Source organism: Phyllobates terribilis, unplaced genomic scaffold (genome assembly GCF_046119375.1).
Source record: "Phyllobates terribilis strain yellow unplaced genomic scaffold, ASM4611937v1 Scaffold_335__1_contigs__length_2066515, whole genome shotgun sequence".
NCBI lineage: Eukaryota > Metazoa > Chordata > Amphibia > Anura > Dendrobatidae > Phyllobates > Phyllobates terribilis.
The window spans coordinates 443835-449834 of record NW_027363095.1 but is presented as its reverse complement, the minus strand read 5'-3'; positions in this window follow the sequence as shown (position 1 = coordinate 449834).

The following is a 6000-nucleotide window of genomic DNA, read 5'->3' as shown; positions in this document are numbered from 1 at the left end:
TTAGCAAGATGTGTCACTTGGTTCCTTTCGTCAAACTGCCCTGCGCTAAAACTCTCGCTAAGGCCTTTGTCAAGGAAATTGTCAGACTTCATGGCGTTCCTACTGACATTGTTTCTGATAGGGGTCCTCAGTTCGTGGCTCGTTTTTGGCGTGCCTTTTGTGATAGGTTGGGAGTTCATTTGTCGTTCTCGTCCGGATATCATCCTGAATCTAATGGCCAGACAGAAAGGAAAAACCAGGATGTTGAGCAGTTCTTGCGTTGTTTTGTGGCAGACAATCAAGAGGGGTGGTCTGAGTTTCTGCCACTTGCTGAATTTGCTCTGAACAATCATACATCTTCTTCTGCTGGTTGTTCGCCTTTTTTTTGTTGTTCTGGGAGACATCCGTCGTTTGGGTCGTTCTCCAAGTTGGGATCTGCCGTGTCTGAGGAGGAGAATTTTTCCGGTGATTTGGAGAGAGTTTGGACGGATGTGCGTGGTAATCTTCAGGAGGCCAACAGAAAATCTAAAGACTACTTTGATAGGAAACGACAGGAGGTTTTGTTCGCTGTTGGTGACATGGTTTGGTTGTCCTCTAGGAATCTGCGGTTGAGGATTCCTTCAAAGAAATTGGGTCCCAAGTTTGTAGGGCCCTTTAAGGTGCTTCAGGTTGTCAACCAATCTGCTGTTAGGTTGGAGGTTCCTACCTCCTGGAGAATTAATCCGGTATTTCATGTCTCTCTGTTGAAAAAAGCTGTTGTATCGGATTGTGACGCCTCTGCCTCTGTTCCTCCGGTGGTGGAGGACGGGGAATATGAAATTTCTCGCATCCTTAACTCTAGACGGTATAGAGGTAGTTTGCAGTATCTTGTGGCCTGGAAAGGTTTCGGTCCCGAGGATAACTCTTGGGTGAGGTCGGATGATGTTTCCGCGTCCAGACTTATCAGAGCGTTTCACAGGAGATTTCCTGATAAGCCTGGTCCTAGGGGATCCGGAGGATCCTCTTAGAAGGGGGGGTACTGTTAGAACCTTGCTCTTAGTTTTTTTTTCCTTTGCTGGTCACATGACCTTGTTGGCCTATTTAATCCTGCTCCGCCCTTCTGGCTTTGCTGGACTTCATTGTATATCTACTTTCTACTTTCTAGTTAGCCTGTGCACTGTGTCTTGCTCTGTTAGTTTGCTTGGTCTACTGACCTCTATGTTCTATATATTTTGTTTGTTCGTCTGTCTGCTACTATTTCTGTTAGGAGGTGTCCCATTTTCCTCCCAGTCCTTAGTACTTGTAGGGATTCCTTCCCCACATCTATAGATCTCCGTACAGACTAGCTTAGGACTTTAGCAGGTCTGATCGCAGGATCAGGTTCCCTGTTACATCGTAGGGATTAAGCTGAGTTCTATCGTAGGGACAGATCTCCTCTCTTTCCTTAGCTCTGGTAGCAGAACATAACAGCAGGTGACATGAGTGAGTGAGTGATTGTAGCCCAGTCAAGAGAGCTTGTAAAAGAACTTCTACATGATGTTTCAAGGATGGAAAGAGACTGCCATCTACTGGCCAGATGCAGTCAAGCGGAACCAAGATATGCAAGGGAAGTTGCAGGGAGAGCAAGTTCAGACGCTGGACCTGATCAGGTGACTTCCAGGAAGGAGTTCCGGAAAATAAGAGGCCAGCGCGCCAAACCTGAGGGGTCTTTGGCGCCAAGCAGCAGAAAGGAGCAGATGTGTTCCCTGCGTCCTGAGAAACCCCGCGTGACAGGCCTAAGCCAGAGACCTGTCAGGTGCCACAGCCGGGCACCGGTAAAAGAGTTCCGGATATCTCGCGGATGTTACCTGAGTGCTGTGCCTGCTGAGGAGACTAGGAACCTAATTGCGGTGCTGAGTGAGTTCGCGGAACCCAACGTCGCCCGCCGACAGACGAGGCCTGGACCCCCCTATCCAAGGCTAGAGAGACTGCCTCCAACAGCCAAGCAGAGAGGAGTTGAGAGACGGTTGCCCCAGGAAAGTCACGCCAGCGGAAGCGGAGGAGCTGCATACGTGAACAGGGCCGTCACTTCCACTGTTCACCCACAGTACCGGGGACAATTGGGTTTAGATACTCAGATTGGGAGGGGAACGGTTTGGACTAAAGGAGCACAACGTGATCTAATTGAATTTATGCGGAAGAGACTCACGGCCTAGCTTGAATAACCGATGACCCCCGTTAGGGCCAAATGTACAGTTAAAGAACTTACGTGGTGTCTCCCATGACTGAGGGCATCACCCTACTTAAGAGACTTCGCCTTACTTAAGAGACTTCGCCTTACTTAAGAGACTTCACCTTACTTAAGAGACTTCACCCTACTAAAGAGACTGCACCTTACTTAAGAGACTTCACCTTACTTTGAGAGGCTTCACCTTACTTTGAGAGACTGCGCCTTATTTTGAGAGATTTTGCCTTTTGATGATATATTGAATTACTATTCATTACCCTTTTTACTAATCCCTTGTTCAGAATACCTGTTGCATAAAATTGTTTATTTTCATCTCAGACTGTTCTCGCCTTGTGTCTCTGTGCGTTGCATTCCCGCACCTGCATTACATGATTGTATATGGGGGATAAAGGAAAGTTGTGTGTCAAATATGACTCCAAGACATCGAGCTTGCTGCTTGGAGGTTATGGTGGCGCAACCCAAGAAAATTGAAAAGTCAGGTATAGGTAGGTTAGTAGAGAGAGAAAAAACAAGGAGTTCAGTTTTGGAGAAATTCAGTTTCAGATAGAGGGAAGACATGATGTTAGAGACAGCAGACAGACAATCACTGGTATTTTGTATTAGAGTGGGGGTGATGTCAGGTGAAGAGGTGTATAGTTGGGTGTCATCAGCATTGAGATGGTACTGGAAATCAAATCTGCTGATGGTTTGTCCAATAGGAGCAGTATACAAGGAGAAGATGAGGGGACCTAGGACTGATCCTTGTGGAACCCCCAATAGTAAGAGGAAGATTAGAGGAAGAAGAGCCGGCAAAAGATACCGTGAAGGAGCGGTCAGAGGTAGGAGAAGAACCAGGAGGGAGCGGTGTCCTTGAGGCCTATACAGCGGAGCATAGTGAGGAGGAGCTGATGATCTACAGTGTCAAAAGAGAGATCCAGGAGAAACAGCAGGGAGTAGTGACCATTAGATTTAGCTGTTAGTAGATCATTAGAGACTTTAGTGAGGGCAGTTTCAGTAGAGCGTGAGGAGCGGAAACCGAATTGTAAAGGGTCGAGAAGAGAGTTATCTGAGAGATAGCGGATTAGGCGGGAATGGACCAGGCGTTCCTGGAGTTTAGAGATGAAGGGAAGATTAGAGACCGGTCTGTAGTTAGCAGTGCAGTTCTGGTCCAGGGATGACTTTTTCAGTAAAAGGGTTATGATGGCATGTTTAAGTGAGGAGGGAAAGATACCTGAAGAAAGAGAGAGGTCAAATATTTTAGTTAGGTGGGTAGTGATGTCAAGGTAAAATATATATATTATAGAAAATCAATTATTTTATTTTAATAGATTACCTAATCAGTGTGAATTAATATAGAGATGATGGAATAATCTATGTGTATGTATGTATGCAAATGTGTATATGCACATTGATTATGTTAATAGTTAATGATATATAACAGTTTCTGTTCTCAGGCAATGTGCCCACGATGCAGAAATGCTCCGGATTTTTCCTGAGCGTTTCTGCATCTCCCTGGCAGAAAAAATGTATGCGGATTGTACATGCGGATATTACATGCGGATTGTACATGCGGATATTACATGCGGATTGTACATGCGGATTTTACATGCGGATTGTACATGTGGATTGTACATGCGGATTTTACATGTGTTTTTCCTGCCAGGGACAAGCGGATGTGAAGCTTTCTTCACATGCATTTCCGCATGTGCGTTGAAAAGTGCTTTCCAATCGATTTTAACATCACTTGCAAAGTGCTTGACAACTTGGTCACACTATATAAATCCATGCAAACGCCATGGATTTATATAGTGTATCCGAAAGAATGTTAAAAAATAAAAAATAAATGTCATACTTACCTTCTGAAGGCCCCCGGTGTCTTTATCCGATGCGTCTCAGGTTGCCGGCAGCTCGCGGTATACTGAAGGACCTGCCGTCACATGACTAAATGACGTCAGCGCAGGTCCTTGAGTCCACCGCGATCTGCCGGCAAGCCAAGACAAGCACACCGGGGGCCATCAGAAGGTAAGTATAATATTTATTTTTTATTTTATTCTTTTTTTACAGGTACTATGGTACCTGGGTCCGGAGGAGAGTCTCCTCTTCTCCAGACCCGGGTACCATCCGCACATTAAAACGCATGGAATGCGCATATACAGATCCAGTGATGCGGATTCCATGCATTCCAATGCAAGTCAATGGCGACGAAAACGCAGCGCTTCCGCAAAATAATTGGTCATGCTGCGTTTTTTTCCGCAATGATAAGACGCAGCGGAAATTTCCGCAGCATGTGCACAGCACATGCGGATTATCATTGGGGAACATGGCAGGCCTTCTACCAAGCGTTTTTTAAGCGTTTCTGCAGAGGAATTGCCGCTGCGGAAACGCTTAAAAAACGCATCGTGGGCACACAGCCTTATTGTAGACATGAACAACTAAATGATTTTCTGGGAATGACATATGTATGTGCATGGCTGATAACAGAGAGATTCATGTCGAGTTGGCAAAGATGGCGCTGAGAGACGACTTCACCCCTCCCATCAGAATTCCTAAGGTGTTACTGAGGCCAGGAGATACATGGATGAGCAAATTGCAGTGTGCCAAGTTATCAGAAGGAGCAATGAAGTTTACTAATCCCACCTAGAAGTAGAATGCTATATAACCCCATGTCTATGTGTCACCCTACCTGGATGCCACAAGTGTAATAAAGCTGTGTCTGAGAGCAAGGGGGAGGTTCTCTGTTTAGGGGAACATTAGCATGCAATGCCTCCTGTCTCAGGCCAGTAGGGGGAGCAGGCTGCCCCTATAAAAGCTGGTACTGGGGACAGGGTTAGAGAGAACTGGATTGCCTGTCTCAGCTCTGAGACGTGTCCCAGAGTGGAGCAGGGACAGAAAGTTGTATTGCACCTAAGAGGAAGTGTGGCAGTAGGAGAGAGCCACCAGCCAGAGACAAGAGGCGAAGAGAGCCTGTCTTGGCAGATAAAGACTTACTTTACCAGACTTTGGTGTCTGAGGCTGGGAGGATTCTACATCCTCCAGCAGATAACCAGTCCGCAAGGGACTGTATATTCCTTGGCCTAAGAAGCCTGGAGGCCCTGCCACAACCGAAGGGACCAGTAAAGCCGTACAAGGCTGGGAGCAGAAAGGAACCCACGTCGCAGGCCATACAGGCGAGAAAGCACGGAAGCTCGGAAACGTGGGCTGTTATCCTATGAGGAGGTGATAGTCAGAAGGAGCGCAGAAAGCACGGTAGGCCTACACCCTCACCCTGACCAGGGCCAATTTCCCCGTTACTCTCAGACATCCAGGTCCCCTCCTAGCTGGGACTGTTTATGGGTCAGTTTACCTGTTTAGTAAAGACCCTGGACTGCAACCTGTTGTCTGTGTGCTCCTTGCTCCTCCAGCACTATCATCACTGGGACTCTCATTACCATCACTCCCACCATCCACTATACTGCCCTGGGGCCGCACTCTTCCCGTGGGGAGTCACACTACCATAGCTGCACATCTCATCAGCCCCAGCGGTCTGCATGCAGCGGCGGTTCCTAATAACCGCAAATCCACGGGTGGCGTAGTCGGACATAAACAACACATAACGGACTACCACTGGCCTGACCACCCTGAGCCACGGAACCGGGTTGCCACTACTACTCCCATCGTTCCCCCTATTGCCCGGATCCGAGTGCCCCACGGCCCAGGGGGCGAGTCATCTACATAATAAAGTATGTCATTTTGCGTGGTTTAGTCTCTGAGTGAAGTTTTTCAACCATATTAGCAAATTTGGTTGATTTGCATTCACTCGGACATCTTTAATTAGGAGGAGAGCAGTTACCTAGTGT